Here is a 24,393-nt window from a genome sequence, read left to right as displayed (position 1 = left end):
CCTAAGTGGGTGACAGTATCTGAGGTCTGAGGTTCTGACTGCCTATGGCTACTTCCATGGATTGTTGTAGTAAACTGTCATAGTGCTGGTGGGTGTGATTTTGATGTTAGAATATTATACTGATTGTATAATGAGCTCGAGTTTGCTCAGTGATCACCTGGGATTGACCTGCTTGCTCCCCAGGGTTGTAGAGGGAGAGACTTTGCAGGGGAAGCACAAAACTCCTGTGAAGTCCTTTACAGCCATGAATTAGGATTGATGCCTGACTTAGAACTTCAGTTTTGAGTAATCTATTAGTGTTCCTTGTCCTTCTCCATCCCCATTTCATGCTCTCCTGACCTCACACATACCATTTGCTACCTACCTCCCTAAACCCCCAAAAAAACAAATAGACACTATGACACTTTGGTACTTCAATACATCGACTGTTGACTAAGACAAAGAGGAATCAAGAAGGAAGGAGCATCATCACACACTAGATATTTGACTTAAGCCCAAAGATGGATAAAAACGAAGTAAAACAAAGAGGGGATGGAGCATGAAAGAAAAGAACCCACTTGCTCTACTCCTCAAATCCCTCGAGTCAAAGTCAGACTGAAACAGAAACTACCACTTTCAGTGAGAAATGAGGTGAAAGCACCTACCTGCACTAGGGATGAGTTAACGCCTGAAACGGGACAGAAAGGTATGGGATCTCTCACAGTTGCAGACTGGATCAAGGACTGGAAAAAATAACAACACTATAGCATAGCAGGATTTTGAGTGATTCTACCAGGCTCATACTGTTCAATAAATCAGTTCCAAAGAATGTGCATTTAGAGATACAGAGAACATAAAATAATACACTTAAGTATTAATGACTCCCTTCTTCTAATAGTTTTGGTTTTTCACTTTGTCAACAGACTAATTTTGTAGTGAGAGGAAAGCGATACTTAAATAATTTCATTTTTAAGAAGCTACAATCTGTGGAGGGAAGAGAGACAGTACAGGGGTTAAGGCGCTTGCCTTGTATATGGTAGACCCCAATTTGATCCCAGCTACCACATATGATCCCTAAGGAAGCAGCATGAAAGTGAGCCCTTAGGGCTGGAGCAATAGTACAGCAGGTAAGACATTTGCCTTGCATGCGGCAGACCAGGGTTCGATCTCCGACACCCCATATGGTCCCCAAATACTGCCAAGAGTGATTCCTGAGTGCAGAGCCAGGAGTAACCCCTGTGCATAGCCAGGTGTGATCCCCTCCCCCCCAAAAAGTAAAAAACTCTATCTCCTAAAGTGAAGGTTTAAGGAAGTGGGAGGTCTAAAAGTGCTTAGGTACTGAGATTTAAGTGCCCTCCTAACTGGGATCCTTGTCTTTATAAATGAGACCTGAGAAAGCTTCTTTGCTCCTTTCCAGCCTGGCAGGTTTGTTACACAATGAAAAGACTGCCTAGAAGCCAGGAAGTAGGCTCTTAACAGATACCAAGTCTGCTGGTACCATAATCTTGGAATTTCTATCCTCCAGACTTTTGATCAATACATTTCTACTGTCTATAATCCACATGTTTTCTTTTGGGAGGACTTATGGGGAATATTCTATTAGAGCAGCCTGAATGGACTAAGATAGAAATCAATCACCCTAACATATCATGGGCAAAGCAACCGTCATGCCTTGCGTATACTTTTATACATGAGGAGTCCAAACAAAGAAAGCAAGATGGAATGGGGCTGAAGCGACAGCCCAGTGGGTAGGGCATTTGACTTACATGCGGTCAACCCGGGTTTGATTCCCAGCATCTCATATGGTCCCCAAAGCACCGCCAGGAGAAATTCCTGAATGCAGAGCCAAGCCAGGAGTAACCTCTGAGCATCACCAGGTATTACCCAAAAAGAAAAAAAAAAAGCAAGACAGAATGGTTCCTCTCCACTCTGGCACTAGCTGGCTCTAAAGGTTCCAGTAGCTGAGACTTGAGATTAGGACACATCCATAGGGTCCCAGTGTTAACTGTCAGTTGATTTCTCAGTTCTCTGTGTCATGTTTTTTGACAATGAATGGGTAGGAAGGCTTATTTATTCACACTTGGACTGGGACGAGGAATGAATGGAAGAGTGAAGCCCTGGACATAACTCAGTCTGCATACCTTTTTCCCAGGGCTGGCTTGGGCTATATCACAGCATGCCAATGACAGGTAAAACCAACACTTGTGGGATAACAGGTTATCGGTTAACACAGATAGGCAAAATATCAGATGGGAAGAAATGAAAATGCCAAGGAAGGAGGGAGTGAGGTGGTGGACAGCGAGAAGGTGGACTAGTAATAACATAAGTGTATTGGTCAAGGGTTGGACATTTTAGTGGTTTAGAGGTCAGGTAATTATGTCCATCAAAGTCATAAGAGTTAACACGAATGTAAGCATGTGACCTAAACTAAAATAAATGATATTTAAAATTAATTTGCAGCCCTTTCTTCCCGCTCTGTGAAGTAGAATTTTGCACGAAGGAGGCGGTGGTCCGATCCCATTCGAAATTTTGGGACAACAGCAACATCGGTCAGGCAAAACCGTTGATTGAATATGATATGGTCTATTTCGTTGTGGAATCGTCCACCGGGAGACACCCATGTCCATCGTTTAGATTCTGCCTTTTGGAACTGTGAGTTACCATGAATGGTCTTGGTCGACATGATGAACTCAAACAGTCTCTCACCCTGTTCGTTCTATTCTAGGCCATGGGTCCCGATGTGAAGTTCTTCAGCTGATCTTCTCGGGCCTATCTTAGCATTAAAATCACCCACAATGATCTTGTAGAAGGTGTGGTCTTCTTTATAGAACTTCTCTAGCTCCATGTAGAACTTCTCGATTTCTCTTTCATCATAATGAGATGTTGGTGCATATACAACGAAGATAGAAACTGCAGGCAGTGAGCCACATCTATTCAAATGTAAACATCCGATTTTGGTTGTTAGGCATTCGAATGAATCAATGCTCTTGGCCAAGTTTGTGTTGACAAGGACACCGACGCCTCTGACACCTCTTTTATCGCATGTTCCGAGGAACAATTCTTCTCCAGTGTCGAAAATGGCATGGTGAGATTCGTGCCTTCTTGTCTCGGTCAGACAAATGATGCCGTACTTGATCATTCGCGCTTGTACCATCAGGTCCTCGATGGATGCATCTGATGCTAGCGTACGTGCATTGAAAGTACAGACAATCATTTTTGTCTTCCTTCGTTGTGGCAGCCTAGGTCGGCCTTGAGATTTTGTCGGCCTCTCCTTTCTCATCCTTCTCAGTGCTGCCATGTTGGTGAAGCCTTCAGGGTCAGGTGAATGAGACCAGTTGTAGTTACTGGTTTTGGCATATCGAATACACAGCGGATAGCTTGCCAGGCTCTTCCGTGTGGGCAGAATACTCTCGGTAGCTTGCCAGTCTTTCCGAGAGGAATAGAGGCTTTTGGGGCGACCTCTAATCACCCTTGTAGGGGAGAAAGGGCTGCAAAGTTCAAAAAGAGAACTCCCAGAATGACCACCAACTGGGAACTCTTTGGCACTATTGCGGCAACATGGGAAGATGCCATTGTTGACAACATTGACGAGGAATACGATCGACTGGTTCAGCACCTCCATGAATGTGCGAGGAACGCCAAGAGAGAGATAGCCACAAAAAATCGCCTATCTCGAGAAAGGGACACTCCTTCACTGTTGGTGGGAATGTCCACTGGTTCAGCCCTTCTGGAAAACAGTATGGACAATTCTCAAAAAATTAGAAATTGAGCTCCCATTTGACCCAGCAATACCACTCCTGGGAATATATCCCAGAGAGGCAAAAATGTATAGTCGAAGTGACATCTGCACTTGTTTGTTCATTGCAGCACTCTTTACAATAGCCAGAAACTGGAAGAAACCTGAATGCCCAAGAACAGATGACTGGTTAAAGAAACTTTGGTACATCTACACAATGGAGTACTATGTAGCTGTTAGAAAAGATGAAGTCATGAAATTTATATACAAGTGGTACAATATGGAAAGTATCATGCTAAGCGAAATGAGTCAGAAAGAGAGGGATAGACATAGAAAGATTGTATTCATCTGGGGAATATAAAGAAACAAAGTATGAGATTAATACCCAAGAATAGCTGAGATCAGCACCAGGAGGATTACTCCATAACTTAGAGGCCAGCTGGGTATCCTAGAGGAAAGGGCAGTTCAGATAGAGAAGGGAGCACCAAATAAAGGATGTTTGGAGGATCTTCCCAGGAGGGGAGATGCATGTCGAAAGTAGACTATGGACTGAACATGTTTGCCACTCAATGCCTCTTTTGCAGACCACAACACCCAAAAGGAGAGAGAGAACACAGGGGATTGCCCTGCCACAGAGGCAGGGGGGGATGGGGGGATGTGGGTGGGGGGGATACTATCAATGGTGGTGGAAAATGGGCACTGGTGGAGTGATGGGTATCTGATCATTGTATAATTGAAACCAAAGCACAAAAAATTGTAAATCTATAACTGTAAAAAAAAATAAAATAAAATAAAATAAAATAAAGGAGGAAAAAAAATCGCCTGTCTTTGAAAACTCTTGAGCTAATTCGCCAGCGTGGTTTGGCGCATGCCTCAGGCAACCGCAAGCTTAGGTCTGAGCTCGCAAAGCAGTGCAGAGATGCGATCAAGGAAGACCTCAAAGAGAGAAGAGCAGAAGTACTGGTAGATGCGGCAGAAGCCGGGAAAAGTATTCGTAATGCCCGCCTGTCCTTCGCCAACTACAAGACCAAGATGACTGCCCTCCGACGTCCTGATGGATCCATCACATCCTCCAGAACGGCAATGGAGAAGATTATCCATGACTTCTATTCAAATTTCTTTGATAGCCATGTCCACTTGCCGACATACCAAATTCCACAGGATGGATATGTCGTTCCCAACGTTCTCCCTTCCGAAATCCGACACGCTATTTCGTCGGTAAAGAAACAAACAGCACCCGGCCCAGACAAGGTCAGACCTGAACACCTGAAGAACCTGCCATCAGTACTCATCAATACACTGGCTCGGCTCTTCACTCGCTACCTGTCTGAATGCAAGGTTCCGTCCCAATGGAAAACCAGCAGGACCGTACTACTGTTCAAGAAGGGAGACATCCATGACATTGGCAACTATCGCCCGATCTGCCTATTGTTGTCTGTCATCTACAAGTTGTTCACTCGAGTCATCCTAAATAGGATTGGCAGAACACTAGATGAAGAACAACCATGCGAGCAAGCAGGGTTCCGAAAAGGATTCAGCACCATCGACCATATCCACACGATAACCAAGCTCATTGAGGTTTCTCGGGAGTTCAAGATGCCACTCTGTTTAATGTTCATTGATTTAAAGAAGGCCTTTGATTCTGTTGAGACGGAGGCGGTCATTTAAGCCCTAGCCAATCAGGGCATTCAAGCCCAATACATCAGGATCCTCTGTGAGCTGTATTGCGGATTCACTACCAGGATCTCACCATTCTACAAAGAAGTGATCATTGATGTCAAGAGAGGGGTGCGGCTGGGTGATACCATTTCACCGAAACTCTTCAGTGCCACCCTCGAGAACATCATGCGACGACTGGAATGGGAAGGAATGGGAGTGAAGATAGATGGTCGGCAACTACACCACCTCCGCTTTGCTGATGACATTGTTTTAATAACACCAAACATCAGCCAAGCGGCACAAATGCTGGCCGGCTTTGACCGTGAGTGTGGAAAGGTAGGACTACAGCTGAATCTTACGAAGACAATGTTTATGAGAAACAGCCTTGTTCCTGACGCCCCATTCGCTCTCAATGGAATGACCATCTCCAAATGCAACAGCTATGTGTACCTAGGTCGAGAGGTCAACATGACAAATGACCTGGCACCCAAGCTGCGCAGGAGGAAGAGAGCAGCTTGGAACGCCTTCAAGAACATCGAAGAAATAGCTAAGAGGACGAAGAACCTCCGGCTCCGGGCACATCTCTTTGATTCCACTGTTCTTCCTGCATTAACATATGCCTCAGAGACCTGGGCCCTATGCAAACAAGATGAGAACGCTATTCAGGTCTCCCAAAGAAGAATAGAAAGAGCTATGCTTGGAATATCACGTTTCACTCAAATGAGAGAAAGAATCCGGAGTTCTGACATCTGTCGACGATTAAGAATCAGGGACGCTGTCTCATTTGCCAAGGTGTCGAAAACCAGATGGGCTGGTCATGTAATGAGATTTAAAGACGGCCGCTGGACTAGAGCTGTTACCGACTGGATTCCACGGGATGTCGAAAGACCGCATGGCCGCCCACCTTCCGGATGGTCAGACTTCTTCGTCAAGATCATGAACGATCGGTTTGAGGCCCTTCATGTTCCCGGAGTGAACAGATGCCATTGGGCTACACTAGCACGTGACAGGGACATATGGAGACGTTACTGGCGCCAGCTCGAGCAAATCGAAGACTAACGGGAAGTTAAGTGATTAAGTGATTAAGTGAAAATTAATTTGCTGAAGAGGTAGGTAGAGAAAGGAAGGAAACCTGGGTCACTGGTGGAGGGGTACTGAGATGGTGGTGGGTTTAGAATTGGAACATTAAGTGCTTGAAACTTTGTTATCAACAGCTTTGTAAATGATGGTGCCTCATTTTTTAAAAAATAAATATATGGAAAACTGCAAGACTTCTTATGACCTAGATGAAGTGATCTAGCAAAAGGCCCCAAGAAAATGCCCAGCTTAAGTCACCATTTCAAAGGTCTGGAAGGCTGAGACTGTCCTTGCTGAGATAATTAGCTGTGACCAGAAAGCTCTAGAAGCCCCCATCACACTCCACTCTGGCCCACAGTTCCTAAAACTGGCCAAGGCACCTCTCTCTTATCAATTTGGCCCATTAAAACATACATTCTATGCCTTTGTCACCCAAATTCCTAGATTTGACCATACTTCCCAGGATAGGCTTAAATTATTTCATGTACAATTTGTTATCTTTATATGACTAGGTGAGAACGTTTTACAGTTGATCCAAATTACTATATGCATTTCCTATCCTTTTCATGTGATGGGCTTAGAGTATTCTATATACAATTTACTCTCTCCCCCAGATAGGGTAGATGTCACCTGCTCGACACCTCCTCGTCTAATCTATAGAAAGCAGAAGCTTTCCTCCTGAAACATCCCAGAAATATCCTACTAAAAATGCCCCCTAAGAATTTTAGACAGGTCTCTCTGTTTGAAGGCCTCTACTTTGTCAGTCTGATCAGTGTACACTCTTTTAACAAACTGGCTTTGCTCTAACTAAACCATTTTTCTCCTGATAAATTCTTTTACCACCCCCATGACTTGGATCCAGTGGGGTTAAGGTTTGAGCACTTCCTCCTAAACTTTCACTAGATTCAGAAATCCTAAAGGAGTTGGAGCGATAAAACAGGGATTGAGGTGCTTGCCTTTAGAAATATGAAATGGAGCAAGGAAAGTCTCTTCAATAAGTGATGCTAGGAAAACTGGACAGCTATATGCAAAGAAAATGAACTCAGACCTCTTTTTAACACCTTGCAAAAGACTCAATATCAGACCTGAATCCATAGGTACATAGAAGAAAACAGAAAGAACTCTCCATGACATTCAAACTAAAGTCATCTTCAAAGATGAAACACCACTTACCAAGCAAGTAGAAGCAAAGATAGCAAATGAGACTACATTAAACTAAGATTCTGAGAAGCTTCTGCACCTCAAAGGAATGACCAGGATACAAAGTCAACCCACAGAATGGGAATAATTATTTACTCAATACCCACCTGATAAGTGGCTAATATCAAAGATATATAAGACACTACTAGAACTTTACAAGAAAAAAAATCCAACCCCATAAAAAAATAGGGAGGAGAAATGAACAGAAACTTCTGAGAGATAAAGAAGCAAAGGTAGAGCCATGACAGGCTCATAAAGAAGCCAGAAGAAGCTAAGCCTAGGTTTCAGTTCCAGAATTCCTGGAATTGAGCACAGATACTTGGAATTGAGTCATGATTCCCCCAAAGTGAAAGCCATGGTGAGTTCAACTAAGGGTTACCAATCAGATGCAGGTAGGGAAGTTTCCCCCACCCCCCATATAACCTTTATGTAATTCTTATGCAACCCTTACGTTACTCCAACTTATAACCAAACAGCTAAGTACAAGTAATGAAAAGCCCCTCAGACTGCAGCCAAAAGGGTAATCCACAGAAAGTCCCTGTTATATAATGCTATGCTACAAAAGTCTATCACCTTTGAGACTCATGGCTGCCACTGTGTCAGTGAGCTGGATGAGGGCCCTAGCTCAAGCTAGCCAATAAAGACCCTTTGCTTATTGCATCGCAACTTTTCTTCCTGAGATTCCTCTGGTGAGTTCTCGGCCTGGTTTAACACTTGCTCAAAGAAGAAATACAAATGGCCAAAAGACACATGAAAAACTGCTCTACATCACTAATCATCAGGGAGCTGCAAATCAAAACAATAAGATATCATCTCACACCAAAGAGACTGGCACACATCCAAAAGAACAAGAACAACCAGTGCTTACACAGATGCAGGGAGAAAGGGACTCTCATTCATTAATGGTGGGAATACCGACTGTTCCAATCTTTTTGGAAAATAATATGGGCACCAACAAAATACTAGAAACTGAGCTTCCATTCGACCCAGCAATATTACTCTTGGGAATATATCCTAGGGGTCAAAAACACAATGCAGAAAAGCCATCGTCACATCTATGATCATTGCAGCACTACTCACAATAGCCAGAATCTGGAAACAACCCAAGTGCCCATGAACAAATGACTGGATATGAAATGGTACATCTATACAGTGAAATGCTATGCAGTCACTAGGAAAAATGAAATCATGAAATTTGCTTATACATGGATGGATGTGAAAAGTATCATGCTGAATGAAATGTGTCAGAGGGAGAGGGACAGACATAGAATGATTGCATTCATCTGTATTATTAGTATAGACTTAATAATAATGCTCTGGATATTGTTATTAAGAGTAATAGCCAGAAACAAGAAACAGTAGAAACAAGGGCCAGGAGGACTGGTCCATGGTTGGAAGCTTACCACAAGAGGAGTGGTATGGGGGAGGGGGCAAAGAGGTCAAGATGTGCAATTAGGGCAGAGAAGGAACCACTATGAAAATGATTATTGGAAATGATCAGTCTGGATATGAATTGAGTACTGAAAGGAGGTGAAGTGATATACATGATAATCTTTCACTACCTGTATTACAAAGCATAATCCCCAAAAGGAAAGAGAGAGTCCATGAGAGAGAGAGAGAGAGAGAGAAAGAAAGAAGAGAGTGAGGGAGGAGAGAGAGAGGGAGGGAGAGAGAGAGAGACAGGAGGGAAACTAGGGGAAAGGGGAAGAGGGGGAGGAAAGTGCACTGGTGAAGGGATGGGTGTTGGGACATTGTATGACTGAAACCCAATCATGAACAACTTTGTAATTGTGTATCTCATGGTGATTCAATAAAAGGGGGAGGGTAGGGAGAAGGTGATTGCCTTACGTGTGGCTGATCCTGGTTTCAATCCCTGGCACCATATATGGGCCTCCAAGTACTGCCAGGGGTTACTTCTGAACAGGAAGCCAGGAATAGCCCTTAAGCACCACCAATTATAGCAAGAAAGAAAGAAAGAAAGAAAGAAAGAAAGAAAGAAAGAAAGAAACCTGGAAAAGAAGATGAAAGGAAAAAGAAAAGAATAAAAGAAATCCCAGAATGTCTGCTCCATCCTATTGGTCAAGCAAAATAATTGAAGAGTATTGAATTCAAATATTGGTCAATCCCAGATTTAAAAGTAGGGAGATTCCACACAACCACTCAAAGGGGCAAGTTGGAGAAGATACAAATAATTTATGTGCATCTTTAATTAACCCTTTTCCCATTCAGTGATGCAAGAATATTCAAATGTAGAACAAAGACTCTCCCTGAACATGAAACTCAAGAGACTAAGTTTTTGTTTTCTTTTGGATATTGAGGCCATACCCAACAGTGCTCAGGAGTCACTACTTGTAGAACATGGGGGATCGTATCTAGTGTTGGTGACTGAACCTGGATCATCCACATGCAAGGCAAGCAAGTTTTAAACTGAGAAGCATCAAGAGGGACTATAATGGCAACCAGACTAAGGGAAGAACCAATGGGGGACACCATATTTGAACCGAGAGAATGTGTGCCTGAATATATGTGAAAAGAAATGGTATATAGGAAGTTCACAAACACTAAACACCCCCCAGAAAAAAATAGTTTGAACGATTTCTTAATACTTAGCATATAAGGAAAGTCTCAGAAATACTACCCTTTTATTATTGTTATTATAGCCCTGCTTTAGACACACACACACACACACACTCACACACACACACAGAAGAACGGTCAAAGGAATGATCTGTATAATTACACGTGTGTGGTGCCTGTGTAATTTTACTATAGAATGATGTTCCCAAGATGAACCATTTAGTCTCTACATGTGGAACACATTATGTTAAACTGATGAACCCCATACTTTTCAATCAATGGATATTAAATATACTAAGGAAATCAAAGTTTGATGCATATTTTAGCATTAGTCATGTGCTGGAGGAGGGATATGCCAACAGTCATTGCTGGTGCAATAAATCACTCAGAATACAGCAACTGAAGCCTTGCATCTAAATGTATAATAGAGCAAATGAAAGATGAACGATTTGGAAAGTAATAAATATCCAAAAGTTACAGGAAATATACAGGGTTAACAAGAATTAATTCACTATCTTTACCACCAGAAAATAAGTCTTTACATCTTTCCTTAAATGGATAGAAAATGTTTCTTTTTTCATTTAATATCCCCTAACCTGGAGTGAAACAATAGCACAGGAAATTAAACTTTTGTCTTGCATGCTGCTAGCCCTGCATATTGTCCCCTAACACACTGACAGAGCATAAAGCCAGAGCATTAGTAGACATAACCCCCAAACTGTATATGTGTGTGTGCATGAATGCATATAATGTGTGCAAATATATGTATATATGTGTGTGTATGTGTGATATATATTGATATAATATCGGGTAGGGCGTTCGCCTTACAAGCGGCCAACATGGCCGACCCGAGTTCGATTCCTCCGCCCCTCTCGGAGAGCCCAGCAAGCTACTGAGAGTATCTCGCCCACACGGCAGAGCCTGGCAAGCTCCCCGTGACGTATTCGATATGCCAGACACAGTAACAACAAAGTCTCCAATGGAGACGTTACTGGGCCCGCTTGAGCAAATATATATACAGCACTGTAGCACTGTCCTCCCGTTGTTCATCAATTTGCTGGAGCGGGCACCAGTAATGAATGTCTCAATTGTGAGACTTGTTGTTACTGTTTTTGGCATACCTAATATGCCACGGGGAGCTTGCCAGGCTCTGCCAGGTGGACGGGATACTCTTGGTAGCTTGCTGGGCTCTCCGAGAGGGACAGAGAAATTGAAGCCGGGTCGGCCGCTTGGTCGCATGCAAGGCAAACACCCTACCCACTGTGCTATCTCTCTCTCTCTCTCTCTCTCTCTCTCTCTCTCTCTCTATATATATATATATATATATATATATATATATATATATACTCTCCACTGGGATTCCTTGTCTTCTACTCTGGCTCATCTTCTTTCCCCTGAAAGAAAATCAGTTCACCTTTGTCTTCCAATCTCAGAGCCAAAGAACATTTAAGAAACCACTGGCTTCCTAGAGGTGCTTCAGTTCAATAAATAAGACTTTCTCAGTCATAGTATTACCCCAATAACACATCACAATGAGCTACATAATTGGATAGTTAGATTAGACTTTTTGAAGATATGGGGTTCTCAATTTTAAAAAAAAATCTCTAGTTCATGAGCCATAGAAATAAATATCTGCCTGGGCATGGGGAGAGATTCAAAGGACTGGAGCACATGATTTGTATGTCGGACTGCCAGGCTCAAGCCTGGGAACTGTGCATGGCCCTCCACCAAATTCTCCTGAATGGAAATATAATTGTTGTCTATCGGTTCACTCTTTTGTGAAGCTTCAGTCCTTTTGTAGTTGGCCCAAAGAATCAGGAGCAAAATTTAAAACAAATAAATAAAAAGAAAGAAATAGAGATAGAAAAAAGAAAGAAAGAAAGAAAGAAAGAAAGAAAGAAAGAAAGAAAGAAAGAAAGAAAGAAAGAACAGGCTCTTCTGGGCAAGGACAATTGTCCTCCCCTTATCCTTTGTTAGATGGAGTGATAGCACAGAGGGTAGGGCGTTTGCCTTGCATGCAGCCAACACGGGTTCAATTCCTCCATCCCTCTCGGAGAGCCTGGCAAGCTACTGAGAGTATCCCGCCCACACGGCAGAGTCTGGCAAGCTCCCTGTGGCATATTCGATGTGCCAAACACAGTAACAAGTCTCACAATGAAGACATTACCGGTGCCTGTTCGAACAAATCGATGAACAACAGGAGGACAGTGCTATACTTTGTACCAAAACCCAAAAGATAAGAACAGTTGTCCTCATTTGTCCTTCCCCCAAAAGACTAAAGATAAGAGCAATTGTTCCTTTCTACCCTCCCCCCCCAAAGTTAGCCCTTTCTTGGTTTAGATATGAGATAAGATGGAGTGTGCCTCAGGCAACTTGTCCCAGAAAAGAATTTTATTGTTCATTCAGGTACCCACTATATACAGAGGCCTGGCAGCTGAAGACCCCCGACCCCCGGAACCAGCCACAACCATGCTGAGACCACTCACCACATGCATGAAGGTACCAGCAGAGGAACAAAGGCATGTGGGTCCCGGGGCTGAGATCTCCAAGCCTGCTTGGATCGGGGCTGAGCATCCTCCACCCAGATCCTCCATCTTCCAGTAGGTGAGGGTCACACCCACCAACTGCCCCCTGCCCCCCCCCCCCCCCCCCGGACCGTGTAATCCCATCAATGGGCAAGACCCAGAGACTATAAAACCCAGCTCCCGGAAGAGAACAGCACAGAGTCTCCTGCCCCCATGCCTGGCTGTTCTCACCAGGGCCCCTTGGAGGATAATAGACATCTTATTATCTCATTCTTGCTTTGGATAACCTGGCAGGCTACCGAATGTAACCTGCCCACACAGCAGAGTCTGGCAAACTCCCCATGGCGTACCCAATATGCCAATACCAGTAACAATGATGGGTCTCATTTTTCTAACCCTGAAAGAGCCTTGAATGTGGCACTTTTTAGAATCTCAAGGCTAGGATGAAGGAGATGTTACTGGTGCCTGCTCAAGGCAATCGACAAACAACAGAATGACCGTGATTGTGATCAGGTACCCACTTCCTCAAGTATCTGCTTCCTGCCCTCTTTCTTTTTCTTTTTCTTTTTCTTTCAATTTTTTTTTTAATAATAAAATACTTTATTGAGACAGCTTGGCTAGGGCCTGAGCCATAATAGTACAGCAGGTAGGGCATTTGCCTTACTGAATACACTGAGGTTATTCCCTGACATCTCATATGGTCCCCTAAGCATCATCAGAAGCTATTCCTGAACTCAGAGCCAAGAGGAACACCTGAGCGTTTCTGGCTGTGGCCCAAACAAAAACAAACCAAACTCAACATCATAAAAAATATGAGCATCTGAACAACATGGTTTACAAGTTGTTCATAGTAGAGTTGTTGTAGGCTTTTGATGTTCAAATACCAGTCCCACCACCAAAGAGGCCTTCTCTCCACCACTGTCCCCATTTCCAAATCCCCCCAAGTCTGCCCCCTGTAATACTGCTGATTACAACTACATGACTAAAGGAATTATCAAAGACGAAGTCACGAAATTTACATGCAACTGGTACTACATGGAAAGTATCATGTTAAGTGAAATGACTCAGAAAGAAAGGGATAGACATAGAAAGATTGCATTCATCTGGGGAACATAAAGTAGGAGACTAACACCCAAGAATGGCCAAGATTAGTACCAGGAATTTTACTCCATGGCTTGGAGGCCAGCTACACATGCTAGGGGAAAAGGGAGCTCAGATAGAGAAAGAAATACCAAATACAAGTGTTGGAAGGATCCTCCCAGGATGGGAGAAGCATGCTGAAAGTAGACTATAGACTAAACATGATTTTCACCCATTGCCTCTTTTGCAAACCAAAACAACCAATAAGAGAGAGAGAACAAAAGGGAATACCCTGCCACAGAGGCAGGGTGGGATGAGGGGGATGAGGGGTGGGAGGAATACTGGGATCCATGGTGGTGGGAAATGGGCACTGGTGGAGGGATGAGTATTTTATCATTGTATAATTGAAACCCAAGCACAAAAATGTGTAAGTCTGCAACTGTACCTCATGATGTCTCACTATTAAAAATTTAAAAATAAAATTAAATTAAAAAAATAAAGCAATGTCCTTTTTGTATAGATAAAAAAATGCTTCAGGAAAAGAATATATGTGAAAATTGTTATATTTCACCACGGGGTAGTTAAGTCCTTGTCTAAGGATTTATTAGGTCTATTTGTTGCTAGCTGAAACTTCTGTGCTACAGTTTTTGTTTTTTAAGTTTAGTTGGCTTCTATATTACTTTCCCAACTAATTTGATGTGCTCCTTCTGGAATTTCAGTATTGAGGAATTTGGAGTTGTCATGGTCCAGAGATATCAGGATCTATGACATGATAGGAGTTGACACAGTGGCTATGAGAGGTAGGCATGGCTGCCGGGGCTTCCAGAAGTAGTAGGGTCGTGGGAGGCTGCTCTCCCCAACTCCAAGGAGACCCCAGAATTCTCAGCTTGGACTCAGGGTAACCTGAAATTATTTGCAGTGTAGGGTCAATGCAGGCAGGCAAGTAGACAGGAAAGGGGCCCCCACGGTAGTGGAATTCCTAGGGATAATTAAAACCACCTGGCCTGAAGGCCGTCAGGACCCACCTTGCAGAAACAGGAACTAAGGTCTGATAAGACCTTCACTTACAGCTAGCCCAGACCAGAGAAGGCTGGACCCACCCTCCAAGAGAAGATCCAAGCAGGAACAAAGGTCAATAAACAGTTTCAAAGAAGACCACTCCCAACTCTACGCCACCTTGGCAACAACCCTAGGAACTCTTAGCTAGCTAGAAAATTCCACGTGGGACAACTTGGAAAAAAATCCCTGTAAAAGCCACATGAATAAAGGAAGCACATATATATGCTGCCAGAGCCCATGTGCTACCTGTGCCCACGTGGCTGAGCACATGTGGTGCCTGCATCTCCCCTCTTGAGGTGTGGACTTTCATACTTCCACATCTAGTGCTGGAATGTGTATAGGAGCGCACGCTCTCTTCCTTTGGGGACGTCCCTGTTCTCTCTCTCACTTCCCCTTCCTAAAAACCCTCCAAATAAAATCTGTTTTACTTCACTACTCATCTACTCCTGAAAATTCTTTTCTGCAAGACAGGACAAAGTACTTAGAAATCCCGGAGGAGGCTGAGTACTGACTTAACATTCCTGCAAAGAGCAATTCCTCACTCCAGCCTGAGTCTGTGGCTCCCCAAGAAATCGAGTGCTGGGGATTAACTCCCATGCCAAGAAGACCAAGAGGAGACTAGGTGTGGTTTGACAAACACCTGGCAGATCTGGAAGAGTTCTGGTCCTTGCCATGCAGGAGCTCATCACAGACTTGATCAGTTCCAGCCTTCCCAGCCAGTTCCATCGTGGAAGAGGTGGATGTGGAGAAAGTGACATCTCTTCCTGCCTCACATAAGCCCTCAATGGGAGACCACTGATTTCTTCTTCAGGGAGTATTAGTGAAACAGTGGAGCTGAGCCATTGGCAAGGATGCAGTGTCCTGCTCTCTTTCTGTATTTTTTTTGTTTTAAAAAAAGGTCCCTTCTTGTGACTTACAGACGAGATGGCCACGGTAAGGACATATGTCTGCCATTTTTCAACCACTGGTTTGCTGCTCATAAAGCTCTTACTCGGCATATCACCATGTTTCTCAATCAATCCACCTCAAAGAGCAGTGGAAATAGAATCTTAAATTGCAATTTTATTTTCCAATGGCTAAAAGAAAGAAGGGCAAGAGCCAGGCACATTTACCTCTCAATTCACAGAAATATCTTTGCTTGTCCTTGTGTGCTCAGTAGAACTTATTTGTTGTTATTTTGTGTGTTAGAGTGTTTCCCTGTATCATCATGCAACCCAGCCTCTCTACATACAAGGCATATGCTTTACCACTGAGACACATACCCAGACCAAGACCTGTTTTCTTTCCATCTTTATTTGGTTTATTAGCATGAGATAGGGTCTGTTTGATCAAGTAAGTCCTTCTTGTCAAGTGGCACACTAATTATTAAGATAGTTTTTCTTCACTTATAGGTATTCTAAACTCTGGTGACTAATCGTTTGAATCTGTAGATCACTGTATCACTGTCATCCTGTTGTTCATTGATTTCCCCGAGCAGGCATCAGTAATGTCTCCTGCCCTGAGATTTTAGAAAGTGCCACATTCGAGGCCCTTTCAGGGTCAGGAGAATGAGACCCATCATTGTTACTGGTTTCTGGCATACTGAATACGCCATGGGGAGTTTTCCAGACTCTGCCGTGTGGGCAGGATACTTTTGATAGCCTGCCAGGTTCACCAGAGTAAGAGCTAGATAATAGGATTCTCTTCCAGGAGCTGGGTTTTATAGTCTCTGGGTCTTGGCCGTTGATGGGATTACACGGCGCCAGGGCAGTTGGTGGGTGTAACGCCTACATACGGGAAGATGGAGGATCTGTAGATGAGCAATGATATTACTAAGTCTGTTATTCCCTCCCACATTCTCACCACAACCCCCTGAGGTGCCATCACGCACACCCGGGATCAAACCCATGACCTCAAAAATGCAAAGCACACACTCTACCTGTAAGTTAAACCTCCAACCATTTTATCTTCTCAATGAGGACTCCTTTATAAAAATCAATACTGCAGGGCTGGAACAATAGCACAGCAGATAGGGCGTTTGCCTTGCACATGGCCGACCTAGGTTCAATTCCCACCATCTCATATAGTCCCCCGAGAACTGCCAGGAGTAATTCCTGAGTGCATGTGCCAGGAGTAACCCTTGCGCATCACAAGGTGTGACCCAAAAAGCAAAAAAATCAAAAGTAGAAAAATATAATAAATAAAAGCAATGCTGCTTGACAAAGGACTGTTCTACAGAAGAATGTGCTAAATAGCATCCTGAAGAGCATTGTTGAGTATGATATGAAAATAAAGATTTCCAGGGACCAACGCAATAGTACAGCAGATAGGGTGTTTGCCCTGCACACAGCCAACCTGGATTCAATCCCCAGCATCCCAGATGGTCCCCGGAGCACCTCCAGAAGTAATTTATACGTGCAGAGCCAGGAGTAATCCTTGAGAATTGCCAGGTGTGATCCTAAAACAAAACAAAACAAAACAAAAAAATTTTTCAGACCAGGGAAATAACTCCAATGGCTAGTTCTGGCTAGTTCAGAAGCTTTGAATACAGGAGACCCAGGTTCAATTCCCAAAACTGCATGGCACCTGAAGACAAGACTGGGAATCTCTCTGGGTACTTCCAGGTAAGGTCCACTCTTACTCCCCATCTAAATAAAATATTTACATGGTGAAATAAATTTGAGTCATTCTATGTTTGGTAGAATTAGATAAGCATATTTACTTTAGTGACTTTTCAAAACCGAATTTTCTTGCTTGTTTCTTTACTTTGGGTTTCTGGCAGTGCTCAGGGACCGCTGTCAGCAACGTACTCAAGAGTCACTCTTGGCAGTGTCCAGGAGACATGTGGTGCTAGGGATCAAACCAGGTTTGTTTTGTGCAAGACAAGGACCTTGCACAGCACTAGGCACAGCACTTATTAAAACTTTACTATGGAATATAAAAAAATTAATAAATCTTTGGTAAGATTGTGACTCGGTCTTTTCAAAACCTGCATTTATTTTAAGCAGCATAAAAGGTTGCATTCTCAGCTCTGTTCTGAGAAAATACTTTGAGAAACGCTCCACTAGAAATAGCTGAGTTAGTCAAATGGAAAAATTCTTACCCAACCTATTAATAGTGTTGGCTGATGATTAGAAGTCATTTATGGCAATCTTTCTTTTTTTTTAACTATAGTTCTGTGTTATGTCATGGCTACTCTTTCCTCACTCTCATAAACGAGTATCTGAGATCTTCACAGGAAGTGAACACTTAAAATTTGCCCTTTCAATCCATCCTGACTCTTAAGGCCGGGAGATAGTTCAGGGATAGAGGTTTATTCCTTATATTTCCAAGGGCCTCGTTTTCATCCCTGTCAGCACCTAGGCTTCTGAGCATCAGGGGGTGTGACCCTGCCAGCCACCATCACTGCTAGGCCAAGCATTGCTGAATGGTGGAGCCCAAGCACTGAACCATAGGGACATTTTGATCAAGTATCACTGGGAGTGACCCCTGGATCCACTACTTGGAAGGTCCCTGAAAAAAAAAAAGATTCCTGTAAGTTTTCATTTTAGCCACAGACTAGACTGAGATGACAGGAGTCTTCTAAGTTTACAAGTTTCCTTCCAATCTCCTACTGAATTTGTGCAGCTTCACTTTAAGCAACTATAGTAGGAAAGTTTCCCTTTGCCTCCTATTAGCAGAATATTGACACATTGCTCTTGATTATTTCCTATTAGGGTGAATATGAAGTCAACCTTTAAGCTCTTAATTTTAAAAAGAAATGCCAGAAACTAAAGAAAGAAGCAAAGAGAAAGATGACTAGAAAGGCAAGGAGGAGACAGGAAGTAAGGAGAGGGAAGAGAAGGAAAGCATTGCAGACAGTATTAGGTAAGGTTTTTGCAAAATAACGACAGGAAGTTGTCAAACCTTGTTTTCACTCCTCCTTGTAATAGGACTCTGGGCTTTTCCTGTCAAATGGTGAATCTTTAACTCTTTCCCTGAAATGTAGGTTTGCCATGACATTTGCTTTGCCTAACGGCCAAATGTGCAGCAAGCAGAGACTTGAGAAGTCCTTGTGCTTTGGGGTTTGTTCTCTCTTACAATTCTTTGGCATCCTGAGGCAACCATGTGAAGAAACCCAGACTAGATATTTGAAAAACAGACCATGTGATCAGAAAGAAGCCAAAATTCTAGATTTTTTTTTTGGTTTGCAATATTTTTATTCATTTTTTGTAATAGTGGGTGAAGAATATATGAATATTACTACCCCATCCCACCCTTTTTTCCCCTTGTAATCAAAAACATTTTTTTTTATGTAGGAGTAGTGCTTTCTCATCCTTGTCAGGTGAAGAAAACTCTTGAGCTTATTCGCCAACGTGGTTTGGCGCATGCCTCAGGCAACCGCAAGCTAATGTCCAAGCTCGCAAAGCAGTGCAGAGAAGCGATCAAGGAAGACCTCAAAGAGAGTAGAGCAGAAGTGCTGGTAGATGCGGCAGAAGCCAGGAAAAGTATTCATAACGCCCGCCTGTCCTTCGCCAACTACAAGACCAAGATAACTGTCCTCCGACGTCCTGATCGATCCATCACATCCTCCAGAACGGCAATAGAGAAGATTATCCATGATTTCTACTCAAATCTCTTCGATAGCCATGTCCACTTGCCGACATACCAAATTCCACAGGATGGATATGTCGTTCCCAATGTTCTCCCTTCCGAAATCTGACATGCCATTTCATCAGTAAAGAAACAAACAGCACCCGGCCCAGACAAGGTCAGACCTGAACACCTGAAGAACCTGCCGTCAGTACTCATCAATACACTGGCTCAGCTCTTCACACGCTACCTGTCTGAATGCAAGGTTCCATCCCAATGGAAAACCAGCAGGACCGTACTACTGTTCAAGAAGGGAGACATCCATGACATTGGCAACTATCGCCCAATCTGCCTATTGTCTGTCATCTACAAGTTGTTCACTCGAGTCATCCTAAATAGGATTGGCAGAACACAGGATGAAGGACAACCATGCGAGCAAGCCAGTTTCCGAAAAGGATTCAGCACCATCGACCATATCCACACGATAACCAAACTCATTGAGGTTTCTCAGGAGTTCAAGATGCCGCTCTGTTTAACGTTCATTGATTTAAAGAAGGCCTTTGATTCTGTTGAGACAGAAGCGGTCATTGAAGCCCTAGCCAATCAGGGCATTCAAGCCCAATACATCAGGATCCTCCATGAGCTGTATTGCGGATTCACTACCAGGATCTCACCATTCTACAAAGAAGTAATCATTGATGTCAAGAGAGGGGTTCGGCAGGGTGATACCATTTCACCGAAACTCTTCAGTGCCACCCTCGAGAACATCATGCGACGACTGGAATGGGAAGGAATGGGAGTGAAGATAGATGGTCAGCAACTACACCACCTCCACTTTGCTGATGACATTGTTTTAATAACACCAAACATCAGCCAAGCGGCACAAATGCTGGCCGGCTTTGACCGTGAGTGTGGAAAGGTAGGACTACAGCTGAATCTTATGAAGACAATGTTTATGAGAAACAGTCTCGTTCCTGATGCCCCATTCGCTCTCAACAGAACGACCATCTCCAAATGCAACAGCTACGTGTACCTAGGTTGAGAAGTCAACATGACAAATGACCTGGCACCCGAGCTGCGCAAGAGGAAGAGAGCAGCTTGGAACGCCTTCAAGAGCATTGAAGAAATAGCTAAGAGGACGAAGAACCTCCGGCTCTGGGCACATCTCTTTGATTCCACTGTTCTTCCTGCATTAACATATGCCTCAGAGACCTGGGCCCTATGCAAACAAGATGAGAACGCTATTCAGGTCTCCCAAAGAAGAATAGAAAGAGCTATGCTTGGAATATCACGTTTCACTCAAATGAGAGAAAGAATCCGGAGTTCCGACATCCGTCAACAATCAAGAATCAGGGACGCTGTCTCATTTGCCAAGGTGTCAAAAATCAGATGGGCTGGTTACATAATGAGATTTAAAGACTACCGCTGGACTAGAGCTGTTACCGACTGGATCCCACGGGATGTCAAAAGACCGCGCGGCCGCCCACCTACCAGATGATCAGACTTCTTCATCAAGATCATGAACGATCAGTTTGAGGCTCTTCATGTTCCCAGAGCGAACAGATGCCAGTGGGCTACACTGGCACGCAACAGGGACGAATGGAGATGTTACTGGCGCCCTCTCGAGTAAATTGACGACTAACGGGAAGTTAAGTGATGAAGTGAAGTACTGCTATTTATTCAGCCACTAGCTTAGCTGATTGAATTGGGTATGAACTCCACCTTACTTTTTTTATATTTTATATAATTTTATTTATTGAACCACTGTGAGAGCAGTTACAAAGCTTTTGGGTTTAATTCTCATTCATACAATGAAACACCCATACCTTCACCAGTGCCCATTCTTCGCCACCAAAAACCTCAGTATACCCCCATCCCACACCCTCCCCCTACCGGTGAGGCAGATGATTTCCACATTACTCTTTCTCTACTTCGATTATATTCAATTATTATTTGGGATTTTACCCAACACTCAGATCTGCTGAAAAGACAACAGTAGACAATTTATTTTCTATTGCTGGTTATGAGTAACATATGGTGTCACGTGGCTGCAGTAGTGGTCGCACAATTTTGGAATTCTGAAGTTTTAACAATTAAATCTGAAGGGATATCTGCCAAAACCTGCTGGGTTCTGAGATTTGTACCTGAGTCTCTGGGATCATGGCCATTAAGCAGCTTGATCGGGAGCCAGAAAGGACATTCATGGGTGGCAACTCAGAGTCTCATTGGGATGGGGAGGAAAGGGCCACCCCCATCCCGTGAGGCCCCGCATGTCTCGTCACTGAGGGCCCAGACCTGACTGTCCAGTGGCCTCTGAAGGATGGCAGCCACCAAACCACCTAGGAGGTGCAGGTGGAGGGACAGTACCCTTTCACCCCTGGTGTTGCCCTGCGACAGTAACCTACTGCGGGTCCGGACGCATTTCTGCCAAAAGCCACTGGGTTTCGAGATTTGTTTCTGAGTCTCTGGTATTAAGCCACTTGATCAGGAGCCAGAAAGGCCATTCATGGGTGGTGACTCGGGGTCTTGTTGGGGTGGGAGGGGGAAGGGCCGGCTCCACCTCCATCCTGTGATACCCCGCATGTCTTATCACTCTGGGCCCAAACCTGACTGTCCAATGGCCTCTGGCGAATGGCGGCCACCGAGCAGCCAAGGGGGAGCAGGTGGAGGGTGGGTATTTTGCTACTTTGCTACTTTGTACCCATTCTCCCCTCCCAACCCAACCCCCACCTTAAACTTAGAATGACTTTCTTGGATTAATAAAACCAAAACAATCAGACCCTGAGCTTGGAACAAATGACAATCCCACTCTCAGATAAGTGTCACCTTGTTACATTTTTTTTCTTCTCATTGGGCCAAAATTGAGACTTGTTACCTTTCAGCCATCTGTACGTCTTCTTTGCAGTGGTTTCTATTCATCTCTTCTCCCCATTTGTTTGAATTTTATTTTCATAAAGTTGTTCATAATAATTGATTACATTCAGTATTTCAACACCAATCTCACCACCATTATTTCAATGTGTCCCACCTCCACTCACGCCTGCCCCACAGGCAGACGCAAAATAATTTATTTTGTATTGCTTATTATGATTAGTATTATGAATAGTATAAGACGTCTGTAAGGGTTCATCTCACAGTGATTCAACAAAAAGAAAAAAATAGTGTGATGCTCCTGAATTTCTAAAAATTAATATATTTGGGATCCGGAGCCATCTCTGCAGCAATCTGCTCGGGTCCAAGATTCATTTGTGAGTCTCTTAATCACGGCCATTGATGCACTTAAATGGTACCTGAAGGCAGTTCGTGGGTGTAACAGCCAGGGTCCCGGAGGGGCGGGGAGATGGGAAAGGACAGCCCAGTCCCGACCCCATGAGACTTGGCGTTTTCAGTCACTTGTCCCATGTACCTGGGTTTTTCAGTCGATTTATTCTCTGGCATGGGGGCCCAGTACGGGGCTGTGAAGAATGGCCATGAGGGTGGCAGCGATTGGTTTCTGGACGTTTTGGGCAGCTGCGGTTCATATGGAGCAAGTGGAGAGAGAGGATGCCAGCTCCCATCTGATGTACCCTAGAGAAATCACCCTGGTGCATAGTCTGAGCCATCCCTGCAGCGAGCTGCTCAGTTCTGAGATTCATTTGTGAGTTCCTCTTCTCCCCATTTTTGATAGGGTTGTTTGCATTTTTCTTGTAAGTTATACCAATGTTTTATGTATTTTGGATACTTTATCAGTTGAGTGATGGAAAATTTTTTCTTTTCGTCTGTAGTTTCTTTTTATTCTGGTCATTGTTTTGTTGTTGTTTGTTTTGTTTTGTTTTTTTGTGTTACAGAGACTTTTAGTTTGATGCCATCTGATTTATCTTCCCTTTGGTTGGTCAATGGCATTGAATCATTAAAGATGACTCTAGATTCAAAGTCATGAAGTGTTCTACCTATGTTTTTCTCAATATGTCCTATGGATTCAGGTCTAATATTGAGGTGTTTCATACCTTTTGTACTTTTGTACATGATGTTAGAAAGGGAACTGAATTCCCTTTTTTTATTTTCCTTTCTGGCATGTGATATGTCAGTTTTCCCAACATCTTTTGTTGCTTCACTTCATACTTTTTGTTTCTTTTCAAAGACTAATTTTCTATATGCCTGAAGATCTGCATCTGGACTCTCAGTTCTATTCCATTGGTCTGAAATTTTGTCCTTATTCTTATACCACACTGTTTTGATTACTACAGCTTTATAATATAGTTTGAAGTTGGGGAAAGAGAAGTCTCCCATTATTTTTGTCTATAATTACTTTGACTATTTAGAGGTATATGTGTTTATGGAACACAAAATATATATTATAAATATATTTAGCTATAATACAAATAACAAATAACAGAGTGGGCTGCAATGGGTAGAGAATCTAGTGGTTTTATGGGGTTAAAAATATTTTCTTTTTCCTTGTTTCCAAGCATTTTGGTAAAAATCATCTTTAAAAGACTAGAGTAAATGGAGCCAGAGAGATTGTACAACGGGTAGGGCACTTGCCTTGAATGCAGCTGATGCTGGTTTGAGCCCTGGTGCCACATATGGTCCCCTGAGCCTCTACAGGAGTGATCCCTGAGTGCAGAGCCAGGAATCAGCCCTGAGCACCACTAAGTGTGACCCATACCCACTCACCTCCCCCACCCCAAAAAAAAGACTGGAGTAAAAGAAGTAAGAAATAAATTTATTGGACAGAAGAGAGTAGTCTGCGCCTTCACTTGGAGGCTTTGGATAGCTTTACAGAAACCAGATACTGCATGTTGTCTGCCTGTGGAACTGTAATTATTTTCACAACATAGTTGTAACGATTCTGTAGCAAGCTTTCCTCATGTTCTGAAAAGAGCTGGCCTATCAGAGGCTAAGCTCAGCTGCACTCAAAAATATTATTTTGTAGTCCACAGCAAAGAGCAGGTTACAAAGTAGTCTATT

Source organism: Sorex fumeus, unplaced genomic scaffold (assembly GCF_029834395.1).
Source record: "Sorex fumeus unplaced genomic scaffold, SorFum_2.1 ptg000048l, whole genome shotgun sequence".
Taxonomy (NCBI): Eukaryota; Metazoa; Chordata; class Mammalia; order Eulipotyphla; family Soricidae; genus Sorex; species Sorex fumeus.
This window is presented reverse-complemented; position numbering follows the sequence as displayed.